Below are 24,227 nucleotides of genomic sequence, written 5' to 3'. Positions count from 1 at the left end.
TGCGCTGTGGAACCTGAGAGTTTTCCCCAGGATCCAGGTGCATGCCCAAGCTGTGACAAGATACTCACATACCACTTTGCTTTCTTTGGTGTGATTTTTTTTGTTAGTTCACTCTTAGTTTTTTCATGGAAAGGATAGCCAGGCAAGTAGGCAGATGAGACCCAGAGGGGTGTGCCTGGGACAAGCAGAGGTCCACAGAATGCATGTGCCCTGAAATATAAATTAGACTAACAACCACCTATGGAGCTTTACAGATGATTATTTTAAGTTAGGGAGCCACTAATGATGGAGAAGACAATATGGAACAGCTGCCCAGCATCAGCGTTGACTGGATTTTGGCAGCAGTCAAGGTCTTGTCAAGAGCTAAAGAGTCATTCCCACGGGCAGCACCTGGGCCAGCCTGGGGGTCTCCCCTCCAGTTCCTGGCCATGAATCCGTGGGTCTGACGTGGCTCTAGCAGGGACGGGCACGTGGCATAGAAAATACTCTGCAAGGCTCCAACCTACTCACAGCCTCCTCGCGTGCCGCACGTTGTGCTGGCGGCTGAGTCATCATTTACAAGTGTTATCATTTCCACAGGCTGCTGTTTTCCATCTGACCTCACCCTGACTCCTACTGCTGCACCAGATACCCATGCAAACAAAAGCTTTGTCAGTCACACGGAATCTACCTTTCTTACTGCCCATTTCATATTATTAATTACAAACCCACATCAGCTAAAAAGATGTAATTGCAGCCAAGTTCCTCCTCTGATCCAAAGATGTTCATTAACATTTGTACAGTAACTGCTGTTGAGCTTCCCACATTTCCAGTCAACATTTCATACCAAATGAGGTTACCAAATAATGACTTAATAGCGAACGCAGGGTAATTTATATATTGAAATTAAAGATTAAACCTTAATCTTAATTAAATCTCACAAAAGTTCAGTAAAGCTGCCCAAATTATAAAAAAAATAAAAAAGATGTATTGATTATTTGAGAAATGGAAATCACATTTAATAAATACAGGAGTAAGCCATTAAGGGAATGGGGAGACCAGAAAAAGCACTAACTGGTGATTAAAACAAGATAAATATTTATTAAATGTTGCTGTGATTTATTAAGCTGTGTTGGGCTAAACAAATGTAATTTGATATCTGAATCATATCTCATTCTGATACAGCCTTCATTAAATCTGAAGTCTTGGCTTTAAATGGATATCATATGTTCCCTTCAGTTCTTAATCTCTTTGAAATATCAGTTTGATGCTGTGGAAGACACTGAAAGTCACAGAGACAGAAGTCTCCTGCGTATCAATGAGGTTGTTTTGTACTACAGGTGAGTAGTCAACTTCCCACTCCTCAGTGCTTTCTTACCCAGGACCTGTTGCAACTTTGCGTGGTCCCTTGGTGACAGGGCGACGTTCAGATTTTAAAACCGTACTGTCAAAAGGCCAAGCAGGAAGAGCACAACTTCACATTTCAATCAGTCCTCCAACAACCAGCGTGGAGGTCTGAGGCAGAGCACCCTGCACCGGTTGTAAAGCAGTAAAGCCGACTGTCATTCTAATGCAGCTGCTGCCCAGTGGAACATTAGTGGAGGCTGAGTACGCAAAAACATCGACCCCCTTGTTGATATGCAGTAATTAGTCCAGCACCAAATAGCTCTGTTGATGCAACTTTCCAGCTGAAATGTTAATCATGCAGGAGTTAAGACATTCATTCTCCCAAGGTTCGCAAAGCAACCTTATCTCAGGCCCCTTGCAGAGGGAAAGCACGGTAAAGCATGATGCTCCATGCACATGAGGTGTTTGAATATGAACATTTCTCGGGGTTAGATAGCAAGTTGTCTCTGTCTAAAATGCATTCTCACGCTCTTTTCAGCCTCTATTTAGAAAAGGAGCTTCTTGTTGAAAATTACTGGCATAAACAAATTGCTGCTGATAATTAAATTTGCACAGAGTTAGAGTTATGTTACAGTGCTCTTTCCCAGTGCTACAAGACTGAGTCAGACTGCTGGTGAGAATCATTGCCTGTTATGCTGTGAACCTGAAAAAGGGTTGTAGCATTTGACTTCCACAAGTTTGCTTGAAACTGAATGTTGTAAAAACCCTTAACTCCCCTTGCCCCCCTCAAAAAAAAAAAAAAAAAAAAAAAAAAAGGCAGAGGGGAGAGGAAGAAAGCATGTGAAGTCCCCACAAATTGGAGAGGGGAAGAGACGATCACGTACTATTGCTTTTGTCTTTGCAGTAAGCGAGGAACAAAATCAGAGTTCCACCTTTCTCATCTCTGGTATCTTCTTTTCTGCAGTCACGTGAGTGCAGAGAAGGGCAGCAGTGGGGCAGAAGGGAGTAGAGAGTGCCAAAGCCACTTCAGATCCAAGAGGACTTGATGTTTTTAAGATAAAACCCAATCATTTTTTTGGAAGTGGTTCTTTACTGACACATGCACCCTGGTGAAAGCCAGGGTCCAGCCTCAAGAGCCAAGGAGATTCATTAAGCCAGATTAAACATCTTATTTTATTAAAGAGCAGCTGTGAGAGATGCCTTTGCATTGTATGCAGCTTTCCCATAGGGATTTCATGATAGCAAACTCCTGGCACTTCCTCTCCCTTGCGCAAGCAGGAGTCAATCTAGCACAAAGTAATTATATCCAATGTGTTTAGCCAGAAAAAAAGGCATGACTTTAAAATCCTCACCTCCAACACAGCCAAGTAGATTCTTCTTCTGGAACTCACTTTTGGGTTGAAAACATGCGCAAAAAGTTCAAGCCCCTGAAGCAATTGTCTTGGGGAAAGTTTTAAGCTACTGAAGATAGCGGGTTTAGGACTAGAACTACAATAAACACGGCAAATGAGTAAGAGTCTCCTGGCAAGAATGAACCAGAATTGCAGAGGCTGATGTTGCCAGTGAAAGGAACAGGAAGGTAACCAAGTGAAGAAACAGCATGAGGAGGATTATCCTTATTTGGAAACAATCCATTCCAGCAATAAATTAAGCCAAGGATCTCTGCATTGGAAAACAGCAGGACAACCTATTAAGCTAAAGGACAATCTGCTTTTTCTGTCACCTTTGAGTCCTGAGTGAATGGTGAAACAAACCTGCCAGAGATCAAAACGTATGTTATTTCAAGAGCAGTAATGGTTGGCTGGAAGTTACAGAGACAGCGAAATTCTTTCCCTGCACATTCCTAGCGCAAGCACCTGATCTTCAGCAACAATATTGCTGGATTGCAATGGTCATAAAGATCAACTCACAGAAGAGGGCCTGGGTGGAAGAAGAATGATAATTTGTATTTTATGTCCAAAACAGAGAGGCTCTCACCCCAGCTGCTGTGATGGGATGCGATCAGGTGAATTACTCACTCAGTTCATCCTGGTGAAGGATTTTTCACAGTGGTATTAGAAGACACAGTCATAAAAGAGAAAAAAAACAAATTAAACTCTATACACTTCCAGCTCAAAGGGGTCTCTGGATGTGCCAGCTGTAGCATACAACACTGTGGGCATGCTGGCGTGTTCCAGGGCCACGCTGCCTGCAGGGATGCAGCATCCACAGTTAAGGGTTTTCTGAGGAGCAAACACAAGCTCTGTTTCACAAGGGTTTAAATTACAGAGAAGTGGTCCCTAAAGTGAATACACTACAGAACAGGGAGAATATAGTTGAAAGAAAAGAACTAGCAACTCTTAAATGTATATTGGCCACATGTATAATGTGATCAAAACAAAAGAGATTATTTAGATTTTGGATGGTGTTCCTCTACACTTTCAGGTAGCAGCTCCAGCTCTCAACAGGATTTCTTGTAATGCCTTTTTCTCAATAACAGCCTGGCTGGTGCATTTTCATCTTTACTTCCGCTGCCAGCTGTTCTTCTAGACAAAAGGCCCCAAACACTGCCCTGATGGAACTCGGAGCCGACATGTCCTTCCTCTGGTCTCCCAGTTCTAGGCTTTCCCAAAGAAAGAAGAGGTACCCAACAGTCCCAACCCATGCATGCTCCGTTTGGTGATGAGTGCAAACAACCTTTACCTGACAGATACTCAAGCATCTCCAGCTTCCCTGAGTCCCCGCTGCGATACTCATGCTGGTGCAGAAAAATATTTTTTTTAAAAAAAAAGCTTAAATTAGGCTGACAAACCCAGACTGTGAAAAGGGTAGACTATCAAAAAAAAGGTTCCTCTCTTGTAAACAACACTGACAAAACAAACAAAAGCAATTCCCCATTGCAGAGTTACCTCTGAAATAAGCTCTTGCTTACATAGTACTACATCATCTTTTCTCAGCTCCCTTTGAAGTCCACCTGGCATGAGGAAGCTGGCCCAGAGGTGTTGCTGGTTGCTCCTTCTCCTGCCAGTAAGGGGAACCCAGACCCAGCTTGGGCTCTGCTGCCCAGACCAAACCACTGTGCTAGTCTGCACTGCATTGCCCACAGAAACTATTTTGAAGGAGAGATGCCGGCATCAGGTGAATAAGTCATACATGATCCCTAGCTATGTTATCAGGCCCCTCCGTGGAATATTTCTACCAATGATAAAATGTTATTGCTGCCATTATCGGGCACTTGGTCTTTATCTGTCTACCCATGACAGGCCTCGTTATTCAGGCAGGTCTTGGGACACCTTCAAGGGCAGATCGTCACATCCAATGTCAAATACACCAACTTTCTTGACTTTTTTGAGCCTCCTTTTTCTTTCAGCCCCTCCTAAATGAGCTTGCAAAGCAGATGGATGCAGCCCTCCTCCAACAAGCCTCAGAGGGATTGCTGAAGGAACCCTGTGTCACACCACGTCTCTGGCTCTGGGCCACCACAGGGCATCCCCCCTCAAAGCGTTCAGTCTAGATTTTACAGAGCAAAGACAAGTTTCTGATCTTTCCATACTGATCTTGGTAACAACACAGAAGGAGGAGACAGTCAAAAATTAAGGAGACTGAACAAAACCACAAGCAAAACGGATGAAGGAGCCGCCCTGGATCGAGATTTTTACAGACCCACCACAAGTGCATTCATCCCAAACCACCCAGCAGCTACACTTGTCTTCTCCGTGTTACTCAGCACGTTTGAAATTCTTGGCACCTCAGCGCAAATGGCTTGTGATGACTAGTAGCCACATCTGACGTGGTATGTGCCGGCCCTCTCTCCTTCCAACCAGCATGTCTCACCTTCCCCCCGGCGGGCATTCGGGCACTGGTGGCAGGGGCACAGGGTGCCCTGCCTGGGAGAGAGCAGGGGCTGCCCCGCACCAGTCCCGGTCCGTGCCACGGCCAGTCTGGAGCCCTGGCCCCACCACCCTGGCAGGGGGAGGGCAGGGTGGCAGCATGGGGGGCAGGGAGCTCTGTAGGGGACCCATGAGGAAACACAGGAGGACACAGAAAAGGAGATTTTATAAAAGGAGGCACACCTCTGAGGTGACTGCAGCTATGGGGGGACCAACACGGAAGCAGGGACAGCCCTGAGGGACCACAGCTGTAGAAAACCAAGGCAAGCAGGGAAGGAGTGAGGAGGAAGAAGCAGGGGAGGGAAAAAAAGAAAGCAGGAGCAGCAGCAAGAAACCACCATGCACCAACCCAGCCTCCTGTCCCACCTGTCACCTCACCCATGGGACTGGCAGGAACCGCACGTAACGTGTGGCAAAAACAAGGGGAAGGGGCAAGGGGAGGTGTTGGGGTGAAGCTGAGCCTGGGGAATAAAGGGAATAAAGGGTTTTCTCCCCATACTTGTTCTGCTGTTTCCTTTGTTTCTCCATACACAAACCAGTAATTAAAAGTCTATGTTATATGGCAATAAAGCAAAATTCATTTAAATTCCCAAGCTGAAATGGTTCTGCCCATGACAAGAGAAGTAAGGGAAAGTATCTTCCCAGAGTGCAGTAAAGGAACCCAAGTAAGGATGGAGGCAGTTGCCAGTGCCCGGAGGTGGGAATGCTGTGGGACCACGGTCTCCAGTGGCACAGCTGCCTCCTTGCTCAAGCCTAGCTCTAGCCAGAGCCTTTACTCCAAGTGCTGGCTGCTCACAAAGATTTGAAGGGCAGTTACGGTGTTGCTTTCGCTAATTAGCAAAATAAGCTGCAGCTGGTTAGTATCCACCTTACATAGGTTTTTTTCTCTCCTCTCAAAATGTCTTTTGGGAGCTCATCATCTGATTTCTATAGTTTAGAAGGACAAGGTGCACCTCATGAAACTCTTCAGATAAGAATTATAGGGCAATATGTGGCATTTTTTCCATGTTTGACCGATGCAGATATGGTAGAGCCCCTACTGTTTCTCTCAAGTCCTGTTCTGTTTCCTAAGACATGATAGTCATGCTATGACTTTGAAGTTCACATGATGGAACCAACCCAGCTCCTTTGCAGATGAAAAAGCCTATGCCAATGTCATGCTGTTTAATAACAACATCAGAACCCTGAAAAGGAACTAATATCTCTAAAACCCAATATGATGACTGGCCTGCTATGGAGAACTTCATCATGGAATAGATGAGTGGCAAAATGTAGCCAAGGAAGCACCAAATGAGATGTGATACAGAAATCATGCCTCTGCACATTAAGATGCTTTTACTACACACACTGATGTTACTAATGTACAAGTCACGTGGGTTAGACAGGCATCTGATCCTCTCTCCTTCCTTCTAGAAAAGCCCACTGACATTCTCCAACTCTGCTGTAACTATCTAACCAGCAAGCACCCTAAATGAAACAGAGAATTGGCAGATAATTAAACAAGATTGCTCTACTCCTTCCTTCTACCTGACGACTTCCAAAAAGTTGTCAGCACGGGAAGCTCTATATAAGCCTGAGATAGAGGATGTTTGGTACCAGTTTTTGCAAAAATTTAAGCGTGCTATATGGAAACTCTACTAATCCTGGCTTGTATCAAAAACAGTGTGCTCAGCAGGACTAGGGAGGCGATTGTCCCCCTGTACTCGGCACTGCCGAGGCCACACCTTGAATACTGTGTTCGGTTTTGGGCCCCTCGCTACAAGACAGACATTGAGGAGCTGGAGTGCGTCCAAAGAGGGGAAGCGGAGCTGGTGAAGGGTCTAGAGCACAAGTGTTAGGTTGGAAAAGACCTTTAAGACTGAGTCCAGCTGTTAACCCAGCACTGCCAAGCCCACTACTAAACCGTGCCTCTAAGCACTGAATTTTTAAACACTTCCAGGGATGGTGATTCCACCACCCAGGGATGCCCTCACCCAGGGGGGCAGCCTGTTCCAGTGCTTGGCCACTGTTTCAGTGAAGAAAAGTTTCTTAATATCCAATATCAACCTCCCCAGGTTCAACTTGAGGATGCTTCCTCTTGTCCTGTCGCGTGTTACCTGGGAGAAGAGACCCACTCCCACCTGCCCACAGCTCCTTTCAGGGCATTATAGAGAGCAATAGGCTCCCCCCGAGCCTCCTTTTCTCCAGGCTAAACAACCCCAGCTCCTTCTGCCACTCCTCATAAATGATCTATGACTCCATGAATCACAGTTTAGGATGAAAACAAGAAAATCCCTAGAGGAATCTGGGAAGGATACTGAAAGAAATGTAACATAAACATTCTTTACTTCAGCATCCAGCTTCCACGTTTGCCAGCACCACACCTTTAAGACTCTCACTATACCACCTCCTGCTCTGGATTTTATTACTGTACTCATTTTACAAGTGGAGAAACTGAGGTAGCGATAGGTGAAACAAATCACAGCTATTAAGAGGGAGGAAGAACCCAGAGCAGAGTGCCAAACCCCTTGCACATTGCCTGCTGCACTCTACCAGAATTTGCTGGGTATAAAGTTTCCACTGGATGAGCTCACTGAAGGATCCAGTCAAAAAAAAAACGGGACTCGGAGTAGCATGGCAATGTCTTGAGAGTTAAGGTGACAAACAGGGCTGTAGGGAAGAAATAAACCTTACCCTAGCAACATCACTCATAGCTGGAAAAGAACAGCTATACCATGTAAAGATCCGAAACAAGCAAAGGAAAGCTGTTAAAAGTCAAGTCCTGACTGGGGTGTGTGTGTGTGTGTGGGGGGTGTGTGTCAGATCTCAGGAGTACAGCAGCTAGGTTGGTGAGCAAAGGCTGAGATGCTGGATTTAACTAATACATGCCTAAAAATATGGGCTGTGCTTTCAAGGAAGGTGCCCCTCGTAAGTACATGGGCAGCAGTAGGTATCCCAGTTACTGCAGGAAAAAGCACATCTTCCCCCACACCCCACTGCCGGATTCAGGAAGGATCAAATTCAACCCCCACAGACACCAGCTGGGATCTACCAACAAATGCATTTTTTCAGACAGCTTTCAGAGAATAACCACATTATTTATAATACATGAACTGTCTTTATACACTTCACTAATTATTATTCTCATTTCCTCATAGGTCCATTAATCTCTATACCTATTGCCAAAAACCTTTGGCACATGCTGTTGGCATTGCTGATGCACTTAGTGTATGATTGCCCTTGATTGTCTTGTCGTTCTCCCACTTCTTTCATAAAAACAACTTGCAAGACTTGGTTCCAGGCTCTGAGACCATTTAAAATTTGTAGGTGTTCTGGCTAGTCTGTTCTCCTCGATATCCCTTTTATATCCATATCATTTCACGTTCTCACCTTTATTCACAGACAGAGAAAATACTTTGCAGATACTTGACAGCAGCCTGTTAACAGACTTTCAAGTCTTTGCTTTTCAGAACATAAGGAATTTGGGACAGGAACTGTATTTCACCTCTAGGCATTATCCTAACACTATAAATAATATACAAAGCATTGTAAGGATTTCAATATCCTTCCTTTTCCCTCTAGACTCTTAAAACTACCATCCGAGTTTTTAATAATCTACTTACTTGAAGTTTTGTATCATGTCACTCTTCAAGTGGTTCCCCTGGGAAGGCAACAGACTTGGTCTATTCAAGTCACTCCTAATGACTGAGCCACAATATGCAACCGAGGTTGGGAAAACCTCTTTGGGAAAAACTCTATTAAAATGCCAGTTTGTGGAAATTGAAGCGTTCGACAGGTATGTGTCAATCTTATCAAAGCTTTGGACTGTATCATACTCAATGTCCTCAGAAATTTTCCTAGAAATTAATTTCCCATCATCTGTTTCTTCTTGCCTTTCCAACCTTCTATCCTGATTTGTGACTAATTGTAATACTTTTTTTTCTTTTAAAAAAATCCCAACAAAACAATACAAAACCACAAAACACAGTGGCGTTGTTTTTTTTGGGTTTTTTTTGGTTTTTTTATCTAGAGGAGGGGGAAAAAATAAAAAAATTAAAAAAAATAAAACAAAAAAGAAAGAGACTCCAGGCAGATAACAATATTCATTTTTCAGAAGTAACACCCAGCGTGCCTAAAATGGGAGCCAGTGCTCCTTATTGTGCATTCAAGAAATTAGCTGCTGCAAACATTTGCTTGAGCCTGATAAACTGTTTCTCCAGTCCATGTGCCACTGCTACGTCTGTTCAATTTCAGTTTGGATAATTCAGAGTAATCCTATTATAGAAAGGCACAAACCACAAAGTTCTGTTCCAGATGAGATGTCAAAGTTCAGTGGCACTCGCAATCGGGACTTTGGTCCAATTCTGAATGAGTACAGATTTCAGTTCCTTCCTAAAGTATCAAAACCATGGCTTTGAGTGTCTCCTTGCCGTGGTATTTCAGAGACTGACAAACAGTTACCATGCTTGTGTCTTCGAGACCTGAAATCTGTCTCACTAAAGGCTCTTATCAGAATTGGTATTTTGATAGAGCCCCCACAAATCTACATAGAATGCTTGTCTCTGACCTTACCACATTTTTTCCCCACAACACACAGAGAATTTATGGTATCCCATTGATTTTTCCCAATCCATTTTGATTCAGAATTGCCATTTACTCTGTTGAGTATTTATCTTTTTTTTTTTTTTTTCTCCCTGAATTCTGCCCCACTTACATCTTTAAAAAATACTTGGCCCTGGGAGTGTATCCTAGCAGTCTCAATAGAAAGAAAAAAAAAACCCAACAAAACAACCCAAAATGTTTTCTTCTGCTGTGATTTAATATGGAAATAACAAGAATACCAGCGTTGATCAGTAGGTAGATGAGCAGGCTGAGCAAATATAGTCATGTTGGGTAAGGGAGTATATTGTTATCCATACATTATATTTTAATGAGTATAACTAGGGCCCCCTGACTCCCTGCTTTACAATTTAACAGGAGGGCAGATAAAATCAACATGAACTAATGCAGGGGAAATAAGCCCTCAGTCTCCAGTTTTTTGAGCCCCTATAGCTTGGCCCCTCTTCCCCAGCTCCCTACTGTCTCCCGTGCCTTGCAGGTTTCTGAAAACTTATTTCCAACAGCATTTTTAAAAGGCAGTATGTAATTTGAGACAAGGGTTACATGTGTGAAAATGTAGTGGGTTTATCCTACAAGCTCGGAGCAGCTGTACCTACATTGGTACAAAAGAAGGTTATACTAGTACAGATAATTTCCATTCCCACACAAAAGACAGGCATTCCGATACAAACATACTCCAGATGGCACAGGCATGCTCACGTGGAGGCTTGTAACACTTCAGCAGAGTGTGTGTAGACTAGGTGTTATTTGGACTTCCCCAGGTGGTATCGAGTCACTCATAAATATAAAGTCACTCATCATTGCCTTGTGCTGAAATTTTGTTCCTGCTTTGAGCATCACTTTCTGACTGTTCTTGCCTTTCCAAGCTGTGATCCTGTTTAGGCCCCCATACATTATTCTTGCTGAGAAGATTTTGTTTTCACTTTTCCTGCTTTCATTGGATTTTACCCCCTGGTTTGAAGGCTCCTCAGAATTTACTAGCTTTCCCATGGCTTCACACCAGATGTTTTTTCTCTTTTGCTTCTAACTGCGCTGAAGTAGGAGCTTCCTAGAAACCAACTCTTCTGTCCTCCTGCAGACATTTTTTGCTATTCATTAAGTAGCAGTTGCAACCAGCTAGAGGGAGAAACTAGCCCAAATCTACTCACTGGCTAGAGGGAACGCCTGCCAGGGGAACCCCCCAGGCTCCCACCATTTGTAACCTGAAGCTTATAGCCAAACAGGAGTGGAGGTATCTAGATCCTCAGTGTGAAATCCACCTGTTAACACTATAGGTGCAGATGTGAGAGTGATTCCAGGCATATCTAGAGGTGGTTCACTCCTGACAATGAGAGATGAATCAACATCAGTGCCTTGAGTGCTACCCTAGGTAGACACACAGCCTTTGCTCCAGCCTTACAACAGCTCCAGAGGAATTCACCCACCAAAAGCTAAATAATGAAGATTCTGAGCAGGAGACTATTTACCCAGCTTTTAATTTTTCACATCAGCATTTTCTATCAGTTAGATATCTATCCAAACAGATACCACCTTTTCCTCCAGCTCCGCATAATGGGCATTAATCAGGCTCCTCTGCACTAGACTGGGAAGTCCCCGTGAGACCTGTCCTGTCGCTGGTGTGGAAACACGAGTTTCACTGAAGCTACCCTCAGCTAAATAAACTCCCCTTGTCCTAATCCAGCCTAACAAAACAGCCAGAAAAGAAAAAATAAGGGAAGGGAAAAACAAGGAGGAATAAAGGAGGAAAGACTGAAAGGTTCTGGAAGTAGCTGGGATTGTTCATGCTGAGCCATCGGGCCCTGAGATTTGAATAATGCATGTTCCATAAATCTAAGTGTCCCCGCTTGCCACGTTTTAGAACAGGGAGCAAAAATAATAGCTACTGTCCACACTTATCACCAATAATAAATTACAGGGCTCCTGTGTGTGGCAGCGATTAATGCAAAACGCAACCCAAAACACATAACTAAATAAATAGATAGTTTGACTTTCCTGGGGGTTATCTCTTTCCTTTTCTACACTCCTTTCAGAGTCTCCTTCCAGCCAAAAACTATACTGGGGAAGACCCATCCTTCCACTGTATCCCTTTCAGATGGACAGGCAGACTAACTCATGGTTATCTTCCAAATATACACCAAGGTAGTCAACAGAGCGTACACACCTCTGAAAAGAGGGGACAACAATGCGCTGTACAGCTTTTGGTTCTTCTAGAAGGCTACAGCCCTCCCAACACCTCATCTCCCCCTTAAAACAGGGCACACACTCATGGATGCAACTCTCCAGCCATAAGGTCCATGCTGCTTCCCTGAGCTCCCATTCTGATCTACAGCTGATGCGTGTGTGTACGAGGGACGGAGCATCTTTTCGACAGCATTCCCTTCCCTTCACCTTCAAACAGCTAACGAAGGCAATGCTGGGTGCTCTTTGGCCCTGAAGCAGCAGTACAGTAGCAGGGAATTCACTTGAAAATGATGGAAGGACGCAAGGATAGGGTGCCAGGGGCAAAAGGCGCTACAGAAAGTCCATTATAGAACTGGCCTCTCCAGTGTAAGACATTCCTGTAAAGACTCTGCTGTGCCCTCATTTTCACCTGGTCTGGGAATTGAAGAGTAATGCTTTGCTTGACCTTGTATTACCCATATCTGCTCAGTAACGATGGGTCACCTTCACAGGGATTAGAGACAGAAAGAAAACTCCCAACAGGCAATTCAGAAATCCAAAAATAATTGGTAACTCAAAGGGAAGGTGTGCAACTACACAGGCTAAGTACCCACCCTAACATTAGAAAACAAACAAACAAACAAACAAAACAAAAATAGACAAACAAAACCCCCGAAAAACCAAACTCCATCCACAAAAGAAATTTGTCTCCCTCAAATGTAAAGGGTTAGAAAATCGAGACAGTGCTGGCATAGACAGCCGTTAGAAGCGATCGAGCACTTACAGAGAGCCGTAATCAGTACCAGACCATGGCAGACCTACCTGCACCCTTTTTCTTCCTCTTAACATTTTAATTGACGTACACAGTTTTGGTGGAAAGTTGTTTCTCATTTTGCATTGGCAAAGCACAGAAGGCAGCCTGTCTTTTCCCTCTGAGGGAAGGGTGATCTGTCTCTAGAGAAATCTCTTTTAGGAGAAGCAATTTCCCCTTAGAGAAACCATCCCTGTTTATAGCACTGGCTTCTGCATTGAGCTGCCCTTGGCATCCTCCCTTTGTAAAGCAAGAAACAGGGCTGGAAAGGTCACAAGAATCAGAACAAGCTACAGGAGAGAGGCTACCAAAACATCTATAAAGGCAGCTCAGTGGAGCTTGAGATCCAAGGCACAACACTGCTATTTGACCTGACCAAACATCTGTGCTACCTGTCATATGCCCCTTTCTACACGTCAGGGCCCTGTGCACTTCTCCAGCGTGTCAGCGTAAGTCTACTTGCTAGCCTGGCGACGTATCAATTTCCAAAAAGCAAAATAAGAAAAGAAACTGTGGGCTCAAGGCACCGAGGGTGAGGTGACTCACAGAAATGAGAGCAGGGAAGAAAAAACCCACAACCCACAAAAGGTCATACGCAAAGCAGACGCTACTATTATTATTATTAGCTATTCATTACTCATATGTTGGTATTATAGTAGGATCCAAAAGCCTCATTCAGTATCAGGGCCCCATTGTGCTAGTCTCTATGCAAATACAAAGAAAGCCAGGAAGAGCTCGCAGTCTAATTTAAGACAAGACCCAGCAGGTGAACGTAACAAAAATTGGAGGAAGGGAGGGTAAGAAGACCATGTGATTTCACAGGCTAATGGTACATTGCTGAACGCTCATTCCTGGAAGATCTGAAAGGTTATGGCTTAATAACCCTCAGGGATGCTTCTTATGGCTTTAAACTGTGAAATCTCTGACCTCCCGGGCAACTGCAGCACAATAATATTTCCTTTAGTTAAGCGAATGTCCAAAACCTGCGCAATCAGTAGTCCATTAGCTTTCCACTTGCCTCATTAACATGTCTGTGGAGCAGACAGTGGTGTCCCACCCCCACCATGGGTTTTTTTACATTTTGGTTTCAAATGCTGCCATGCAAGGTGTAATGCCTTGGAGTGCCCTCCCTCCAGCAGCGTTTTATTTCATCAGACCATATGTTTCAAACATATGGCACTGTCCCACTACACGTTTCCTTGGAATTAAGAGGTCTCCTCTGCTGTCTACTTGAGTATTACCCAGTAACAACTCTTAATTTTATTTATTTTATTTTTTTTTTTAAATGACAATTTATTTTTCTTTCATTCATAAATGGTGGAAAGAAGCCAAGGATATTACCGCAGCACCGGTGCTTTTGGCAGGCTAAGTCTTCCCAGGCTCTCTTTAGAGAATATCTATAGCATAGAACCCATTTGTACAACCTCTATGATATGTTACTTGCTGTCAATTAGACTAACAAAATTGTGATCTTGGCAACCAATAAAAGATAGCCTTTGCTTACAATTTTCCTGTGCTCCATTTGAGAATTCAAAAAAGGTCATTCCAACCAGTCTAAACAGAAGGCTTACCTACTCCACCCGCTGCTTTCAGCAAGTCTTGTCAGCCCTAGTCTTCCTCAAATATGAGGTGAGGATAATATTCACTCATCTTTCACAGCCACTAAAAATTAATTCAAAGGTCCATGTGAAGTAGTTTGAAACTGAAAAGGACTCAACGTTCTTACACATGGCATGAAGTTCAAAGCTACCCTGATGAAAATAGTTTGATATACTTTTTTTATTAGATTGTATTTTAACTCCTGCATCAAACCCTTCTTTACCCTCCAGGTCTGTGGCATACAGAGTGCAGTTCATAAGCAGTCAATACCTGAAATGTAAATATGCTTTACTTGAAAAGTATTTGGTGCTGTTTCTTTGCAGGTTCTTCTCTACCCTTTCACTGGGAAAAATCAAAGCAACTTCCAGTAGTGAGGCAATCATGCTACTAACATCTGTCATGGATCGTTTTTTCTTCTCCTCATTTGTTCCCCTAGATCAATTGCAGTACATTTGAGGGGGAAGAAGGAGAGCTGCTTGCAGGTTTTTCTGTGGGGTTTTTTTCTTTCTTTTTTTTTTTTTTTTTCCTTTTCCATAGAAGTTCTTTTATATTTCACTGATTATATACATGCAAATGATACTCAGAGAAGGAAAGGCAGAGGAAGTATATATTATGCTTGGAATAGAATTTTGTGAGATTTGCGATGACCATTCATCCCATGTCTGTTGACAAATTAACAGAAATCAGCTATCTCACACCCCAACCAGCTCTAAACTTGTAAAAGAAACCTCTGCTCTGCCTGAGAATCAGAAAGCTGAGACGTGGCTTGCACCTCAACAGTATGGCAGTCATACTGGTTCATCTTTGAGGACAAACGTCAAAACCTTGATTGTGACCTGATATTGTGCAGGAAAAGCAAAGCTGATTTGGTTGCCTCTGCTTTTTCAGTCCTTAGTGAGCAGATGTAGCTTTGGTCTGTCCCCTTGCTCACGTTCAGCTCACAGCCAGCTGGTTTTGTCTGTGCAGTCATCTCATCCAAGGGGTAAAAACTTGTGTCTCGCGCTGTGCAGGATAATGGAGTGGGAGACCTGTCACTTGAGTTGGTTTAACAATTGCACAGAGATGCCAAACAAAGACATTTAGCAGGTGTGTACCTTCCTATTCAAGTTTCTCAGAGAACCTCCAGTAACATCCCTGAGCAGCCATTAGTACATGAAGCCATATGGACCAGGCATACCTAAAAGGTCTAGTTCAACCAACCATAATATTCATAGAATCATAGACTGGTTTGGGTTGGAAGGGACCTTAAAGATCATTTAGTTCCAACGCCCATGGGCAGGGACACCTTCCACTAGAGCAGGTTGCTCAAAATCCCATCCAACCTGGCCTGGAACACTTCCAAGGACGGGGCATCTGCAACTTCTCTGGGCAACCTCTTCCACCATCTCACCATCCTCACAGTACCAAATTTCTTCCTAATATCTAACCTACCTACGCTCTTTTAGTATAAAACCATTACCCCTTGGTCCTATCGCTACAGGCCCTACTAGAAAATTCAGATAACCTCTTCAGATAACCTCAGGCAAACCAGGGCTCTAGCCACATCCATTTTATGCTAGTTTGAGAACACACAGTTTCCCTATAAGACAACAGCATAGGGGATGTCTATATTTACATGCTGACTTACCTCACCTGAGAGGCAGAAGCTACGAGCCTAGGCACCTTAGATGATCCAAGAATGCGGAGGGAGACAGACCAACTGACTGTACGACGAGTCTGTCACTGTTACCATTAAAGACACTTCTAAAGACTGGCCTCCTAAACTGGACAGTTTATGCCTGAAGTTTGTGTAAGGCAGCTTATACAAAGTTGTAAATTAGCTTCAGGTAAGTCTCTGAAGCACAGATACAGGGTATGGTGGGGAAAAAATCCGCGTTTCATCTCAGAAGTCAGGGCTTTACTCGCTGTTTGGTCTGAATCAAATCTGAGCCGCTCCGCCTAGCCTAGCCACTGCGAGCCTGTGCTTTTATTAAACCCACCCCACCCCATCTCCCCTTTTAATTTTGGACTAGCAAAATAGATCTACCCACATGGAACAACTGGCAGGACAGAGGCTTAAATACTCTGCCCTCACAAGCACGCAGCAGTGAGCGGTATCTCCTCACTAGGCTCTTCCTCCACTATTTTCTTTGAAAGCCAGCCAGCCCCTTCAGCCTACAAATTGGGTTTACTAATTTGAGAGAGGCTGGAATAATTTCTCATGCTAATAAACTCAAACATGCTGTGCTCCCTTTCCCTTCTTATTTTTCTTGGTGACTTCTCCGATCTACAATGAACTTCATTTTGGACTGGAAGACCTTGCTTTGAGTACAGAGACGTTAGAGGCTGGCGTGGAGAAGCGGACTTGCAGAGTCCACACTTGCTTGTTAGACATACAGCAAACAGCCTGGAAGTGGAAGCTGGCCGACGGGAACTGGGCGCTGAGGCTCAGAGGTGGCATTTGGGAAAGTGCATCTCTCTAATGGGAAAAGAGGTTTCAAGCTTCCCTCCACCTGGGCAGGCTGCCTGAGGCACTGGGGACCACTGCAGTCCAGAGCAGCCTTAGGGAAGCCAAATACTGCCATTTTATCATTCCCTTACTGCTTTTCTCCTCCTCACTCACTCACTCACTTTTTATTCTAGCTTCTTGTTTTTCAAGCAAAAGGGAGAAAATAAATTTTATATTTATTTTTGGAAGAACCTAAGCCAATTACAAGGGCTTAGATCCATGTAACCTGGAACTATAGGAAGAGGCAAAGCCAAACCTTACCCCTCAGCTCTTCACTTCAGGGCGGCTCCCAGCGTTAGTCTCCTTTGGTATCTTTTGTCTGTGGAGAGTACTGAGTTTTTCTCTGACTTCTGCAACTCCAGCCATTTTCATTGTTTTCAAACAACGGCCCTGGAGGAGAGCCTGAATCTATGGTGTGCCTTGCACTACAGGCCTTCCGACTTCTGTGGCTGACTTGGGGGATTCGTGAGGCATTGTAAAGATTTCAGCATTTCCTTTTTGCCTGCAAAAGGGCAAACGCCAGCTTGAAAGACAGATTCCTATAAAAGCTCTATTGCTTCTCGATATACTACACCCTAGCTTCAGCGGTGCTAAAAAATAAAACAAAAAGCATTAAAAAGAATTCATCATCAGGAAATTTATAGCACAAAGCCAGTGCTCCAGGAAAATGTGAAGTACTTTAATTATGTAGGCCTGTTTTAAGAGCATTTTGGCATCTTCTGTGCAACTCTCCCTGTGTCTCAACTTCTACCTCCAGTGGCCTTGTTACACAGAGATAGAGAGCTTGGTCTTCTGTACTGTTCTACAATTGCTGCACAGGAACAAAAAAAATTCAAAACTTCAAGCACCTCTGCTAGTATCATGCCACTCAGAGCTGTTTCCAGGTAAACCAGAAAAGGGGTTAGAGAGTTTATTAAAAAGATTTTTCCTTTTCCTCTATGATAACTAATTTTATTTTCTGGTTACTGTGTTGTAAACAAAGTTACCACTCAATAACACTACATGCGCAGGGACTAACACAGTGATACCCTACATGTGCACACTACAGGAGCATAGGAGGGCACAAACAGACAGGCACCGTGGCAGATTTCACATAGGAAGGTACCGAGCTGCATGCCTGGACCTAAAATTTTGCATCACGAGCTGCTAGGATCTGTGACAACGGGAAGGAGTTGCAACAGGATTTGAAAAAGAGAACAAGAAGGAATAAAATAAAGGCAGGTGGGCTATACATCAAATACACACAAGAATTAAACCCTGAGATGATGTGGAAAACATTTCAGAAATTAGGAGAAGGGTCAGACTAACAATGCACTAGAGCACGTCTTCTAGCAGCATCCAGCAGAGACTACAGGCCTCTTCAGCTCTCCATTTTGCAAAGTGAGAATCCTTACAGGTATAAACCAGTTTTGGTTTGGTTTTTGTCCTTTCTTTTTTTATTACATGCCAGCGCAGCTCTACCTTATTCCTTTGCAAAACAACTGAAACAACAGCTATGATAAATACCAGCTCCTCTCACAGGTCTCTGTGGGTATTGACTCCGAAGCCTAATTATGTCAATTTAAGTGTTGGTATTGTTAACTTGTTTTCAGCCATTCGTTTAAACAAAAACAGCTGTCTTCCTTAGAATAATGGGCAGAGTTTGAGATTGCTGGGCAGAGCACAAATAGAATAATTGACAGTGTCCTCCCACTCCAGCACTGGGGAGAAGCCAGAATAGGTGGGAGCATGAATAAGAAAGCCGAATGGTAAGCACATTGGTATGGAAACCTTCAGTATTTGGTTGTCACAAAGCATTACAGACACCATGGGATCGTTCTGCCATTGTGCATGTGCTGCACACTGGTGGCTGGGTCTCAAAGGAGAACATGATGCTTGTTAGTACTAAGGCTTTCCTGCTTGTCCAGGTGCTGGAGGTCAGCCTTGGTGGTCCAAAGCTTCCACGCATCTACGTGGATGCCACATGCTGCCTGACAAGTTTGTAGACTAGGCTGCAACCAGGTATTTAATAAATCCTTTTATTTGCCTTGCCACAGCCTGCACTTGCTGCCAAGTATCCTCACATTTTAAGCCCCAACACTCTCGTATATCCAGTCTCCCAGTAATGCAAGACAGAAGTAATGAAAACAGTCAGGCATCACTTCTAACATTCAAACTGGTCAGGCCTAAACACTCACTGACCTTTATAGACCAAGCCATAGATCAGATTAGGTCTGTGTCCCTTTCTTGGAGATGGGAAGGAAAAAAAAAAACCAACAAAAAAAAATAATAAAAAAATAATATCGGTGCAATAGACTTTAACAGAGGAACAGCCCTAAAGTTCTGCAAGACCATGGGCTGCCTTCCCTGTGCTGTGCCTGCACGCTGCCTGGCACACAGCGGTCCTGGCCTCCTTCCTGCAGTGACAATACAAACATGCTAATAATACATGATGCTACTAAAGGCCAGGCTGTAAAAGCACATCAGCTGTGCTCTCCTACAGGGCACAGGCTACAGAAAGCACGTCAGAGATTCCTTCTGTTCTGCACCAAGGTTCAAGTGTCAAGCAATGTACCTCAGATAAACCAAAACTGCAGCGGAGGGAATGGTGCCTACCTCAGTCCTGATGCAGTAGGAGAGCTCACCTCCCTTCTTTCCTCCTCCCAGCACCAGTCCAGGTGATTAACAGGGCAACTGGCACTGTGGATACTCTCCTCCAGCTTCACACATTTTAGGTACCTTTTAAGAGGTTATTCTAGCCAAAGGTCCTGGTAATATAATTTACAGTAGGTATTTGCTAGACCGGGGATTTGAGCTACAATGACCCACCCAAGCCAACACTATTCCATCCAGCAAAGGGTGCCCCCCTGCATTTTGTAACAGGTTTTGCAGTTCTGGGGGTAGGAGTAGTCCCAGTGTCAGCTTCTGAACCACCCTGCTCTGCATGCAGGTCTGACAGAGGAAGAGGCTTAGCTGCCATTCTTTTTTGTCTGGATTTGCTGTGTCCTAATTTTTCTACAGGATACACAGGGTTTGTTTCAAATTAATTGCATCTGCAAAACACATTCTTTAAACTTGTAGATGCGATGGAAATAACTTTTGTGTGTCAACAGTTCTGTTAGGTAGAGTCATCCATTGTCAGTGACAGACAACTCTTGTATTAAATCAGAGCACACAGTTTTACAGAGGACCAAGCAGAACAGAGATCAAGCACTTTCTTTACTGTTTTATAAAAATGTAGATTTTGGACTTACAGAAAATAAAAATAATCTTCCCTGAAATTCAAGATGATTTCTCAAGAGGCAGTAATATTTAAAAAAAAAAAAAAAACAACAAATAAACAAACAAACAAACCACAACAAAACCACTACAAACTAGTTTAAGAATAAAATACAGTATTTTCATTGTGACATCACCTTGAAAAATTAATGTGAAATAATATGCATACCCTCACCTATCTAAAGCTCTTCTTGAAAAGAATTAGCTCATGCTGGCAGGGCAGTGAGTTGCCTAATGTCCTCAGACGGATGAGGCCCTGGTTGGAGGGATGCTTCCAGCTGGTGCAGAGTTGAATCTGAAGTCAGTGGATTCCCTCCGCGGTCCACAGGGTAAAGGGAGCACGGGAGGTGAGACAGGGTGCAGCTGGAATGCTACGGCTCTTTGGCTCAGCTCGTTTGTCACCAGGGGCCCTGGGGTCCAGGCCAGATGGTAGAGTTTAAAGGAACTCATGGGCTAGTATTCCCTCAAGTTGCTTTTAAATTATACGTGGAGGTCAGTGCAGAATTGACTCCCAAGCCAAGGCGCCAACTGCTAACTGTTTTGTTAACATCAGCCTCAGCTGCAGACTCTGGCCAGAGTGGAAAAATCTCTTTCAGTTGAGCATCTTTGTGCAGCATGCCTGCCAGTCAGGCTTGAACAGAGAAGGAAAATCCAAGTTTTCATAACTTGACTAATATCCCTCACCAAGTCAGAAGCAGAATTGTGCCTCATCTTTCTTAATTCCCCGTTGCATTTTCAGCCACAGAGTCTTGTCCTTACACAGCTACTAAAGCCAACTGTACCTGCTGGAACAAACCAAACCCTTTCAGAGCTGCTGTCACAGACGGCTGGATTTTATTTCCTTTCAGTCATGGAAAAATATTCAGGATCATCACAGCCAACTCCAAACAGACAAAAAAGTGAGAGTCACCTTTGCAGTGAGGCGGTTTGGGTTTATTTGGCTTATTTTGAGGATTAGAGAAAGCAAATAATTTCCAATTCAAACATGCTGCAGTTATTGCCACAGAATTTTAATGCTCCTATCAGCATGTCTCCTTAATTTATATTTTTCCTAAACTGGGGTATTGAACTTAAAAAGTCTTCCAAAGATGGACGATAACTGGAATTTATTAAGACATTTTTGTGAGCTATTATAGTATTAAGGACATAGAGAGTGAGTTGAGGTAAGGGGAATAAAAGGGAGACTAGGTATACTGCCTTTTACCATGGATCCCAATGGACAATGTTGTCTCCTGGGGCAGGATGCAGAAATGCATGCTCATAACTGGCCAGGCAAGCAGGAGAAGGGTCCTGGCCCCCATTACTTGGGCTGAAGAGTTTGTGATGGCTGTGTCAGGTGTGGGTTAAGTGGGAAGAACCACCATGGAACTGCTGTGAATTTGAATGTTGCCTGCAGAGCCAAGAGAGATGTCTGTGTGGATGCAAAGCCTCAAGCACCTTTGTGACCTAAGGTTGTCTCATTTAATCTCAACATTGTCCTTCCACATGATCCTGCATTCTTCTTAGGAGGGACAGGAAACCTGCAACCTGCTTGCTTGGTGCCTGCTGAGGATTGTCAGGGAGGGACTCGTTTGCCAGCGCTCCTGATAAGAAGGGAGGCTGCACAAAACAGACCGTCGCTGCAGCAGGAAGAAGTGCCAGGCCATGCACACATCCAGCAGGAACTGCTGGGTGGCCAGCTATGGGTAATCACATTTGAGTAAGATCAACCTGTGTTGGAGCTGTATAAGTGATGTATAGGATCAAAGTACTATGAATGTCATTTTTTGATCTGCAGCAGCATTGTTCTCTGTACAGCAGTACAAATATCCACAGGGTTTCTCTGCAAACAAATGAAAATCCCATGACCACGAGGTCACCTTCATGTAGAGTGCCTCCTGCTTCATGCTTGATCCCTTCTCTCACCTTGAAGGTTTCAGCCAGCAGAGATGACATATCTGCCCTTTTTTCCACGCAGCGCTCTGGGAATACAGCTCATTCTCTGCACTGCATTAAATCAGAAGCAAACATGGGCACAGGGGACAAGTATCCCAGAAGACAGAGAAAAGACTAACACTCTCCATTCTCCACAGAGAAAACATCTTGCTCAAATTTTCGGAGAGCTTTCCTCAGGCTCTCCTTCCCTGCAGGAAGCAGGGGCAGAAAGGGGCACTTGTGCCTCTTCGGAAATGTGAGGGGAGCCCCATGTACACATTCTCTCTGAACTAAGAGCAAGGGGCAGAGAGAGGAGAACTATAAAATACATTCCTCTCAAGCGGGATGGACGAGGGGCATTTACTCCTCGGAGTGATATTTACTGCCTTCCCCCAGTGTTTGAACTGACTGGCAGCTCTGGCTAGCCAGACTGCTGTGTCAACATCTGCGTGTGGCCATGTGCAAGCAAAGGGAAACAGGAGAGAGAGGGGAAAAAAAAAAAAAAAAAAAAAAAAAGAAGATGGTTGTGGTGTCTGGGTTTTTTTAGTTTTTTGCCTTTTTCTGTATGCTTTTTGCCTTCTGCAGAGTTGAAACCTCTCTGTGCTGATACCAGGAGGAGATTCCTAATGATTAATTGATTTTGCTGTCAAATGCAGAAAGTATGTGTGCAAGCCATGCATGTGTGAGGGGCGCTGACTATTTCTTCCTAATACTAAACCTTTCTCTCCCCTCCCTTGATTCCCAACAACCTGCAAAAAACCCATGCCCAAACAAGCCAAGGAAGAGAAGCAAACAGAAAAGTGTAAAAACCCCAGGACACCAGGAACACAGCCTTACCCATAATTCTGGAGAACTATACAATTTGCCTTGACCTTTATGAGTTTTCAGGCTTGAGTGAAACACAAAGGCTAAGAGAACCTTACAATGCTTCGCTGCTGCCAGATTACAGCTTCTCCTGTTGCACTCCTCCCAGCGGTGTTCCTAGTCTCATGCTGCCTCTCATGTGCCCTGCCAGAAGAACCCTATTTCTTCATCTAGGACTGCAGAACATGCTTCAGGGTCAAAAATCCTACTATCAGTGCTCGTAAAACCTCCACCTGGCTTCTGCTCCAAACCCAGTCGACACCTAAAGTAATTCTACTGGTAATCTTTATGCTCATACATTATCGAGGCACCTATGTTTCTGCAATTAAGCACATGTATAACCATTTAAAACTGGCAGATGTTCAGAACTTCCTTCACAGCCATACTCAGCTGAATTTGCATGCAATATACTCCCTCTCTGCCTCATCTTGTGGGTCTTACACAGACAGTGCATTTCTAGGGTCTTAACACATCCCTTCTTTCTCCCTCATCCCCTCCTCCTCAGCAAAGGCTGTAGGGAGAACCCTGCTCCAACACAGCAGTGCGCTTTAGGGATTTGAAAGTTGGCCTGGTCTATCCTACTTTGCCCAATTTATTGTAAGGATTTTTTAAAAAAATTATATTAAACCTACCTCCTGAGAAATAAGCAGTCTTAGCTACTCAGCAAGCAGGAGAGAAGGCAAGCAAAAGAAAGTCTTGCTGTGGTCCTTCACTCTCCCAACCTGCGCCCTCCCCCCCCCCCCAAAAAAAAAAAAAAAAAAAAAAAAAGAGAGAGAGAAGGCGAAGAAGAAGAAAAGAAAAAGGGGGCAGAGCAGATCTTAATTATTAAGTGGCTTCACAACCTAAGAAACTACCAAGAACTGTGAGGAACAACATATAACCTTTAAAGGGATTTTATAATGTCTGTGACCCCCTTAGTGGCTTCCCCAAGGACACCTAGGAAACCTGTGGCAAAACACGGAGCCAAATGCTATTCTGGCGTGCCAGCCTAGCCTGGCGTACTCACACAAAGGTGGTATCCTAATAGTGCAAATAAGAAGATGAGTTTCAGAGAGTATCTGATGGATATATAGTTAAGAACATTAATAAGCTGTCACTGCATGAACAGAGACTGGAGATATTTGGGTCTTTTTCACCCTCCACAGTAGGCTTGACTCCAGCTTTCTTGGGCAGTGTAATCCTACTTTTGTAAGTTATCTAGCACAGTAAGATCCTGATTTCTCTTCTGTGCTCTAAACCTTTCCATATTTCTTCATGTGGAACCATCACTCCTACCCTCTCTTGACCAGACAATCTGAGTGTTCAGAAGTATGGTCACTTGAGGTATTACGTACCTCGA

At 43.9% G+C, this 24,227-nt stretch overlaps 1 protein-coding gene and 1 long non-coding RNA gene across 2 annotated transcripts in view; one reads left to right on the top strand and one right to left on the bottom strand.

The window, feature by feature from the left end:
* Positions 1-24,227, bottom strand: part of LSAMP (limbic system associated membrane protein) — a 1,038,741-nt gene that overhangs the window by 338,668 nt on the left and 675,846 nt on the right. The gene's annotated exons all lie outside the window — the stretch shown is intronic.
* LOC308066290 overlaps positions 7,991-24,227 on the top strand; it is a 32,059-nt gene continuing 15,822 nt past the window's right edge. Inside the window, exon 1 of the long non-coding RNA XR_013929123.1 lies at positions 7,991-24,211. This is a non-coding gene — a long non-coding RNA (uncharacterized lncRNA). The remainder of the gene's footprint in view (positions 24,212-24,227) is intronic.

The sequence above is a fragment of the Falco punctatus genome, assembly GCF_963210335.1.
Source record: "Falco punctatus genome assembly, chromosome: 6".
NCBI classification, from domain to species: domain Eukaryota; kingdom Metazoa; phylum Chordata; class Aves; order Falconiformes; family Falconidae; genus Falco; species Falco punctatus.
This window is presented reverse-complemented; position numbering and strand designations above follow the sequence as displayed.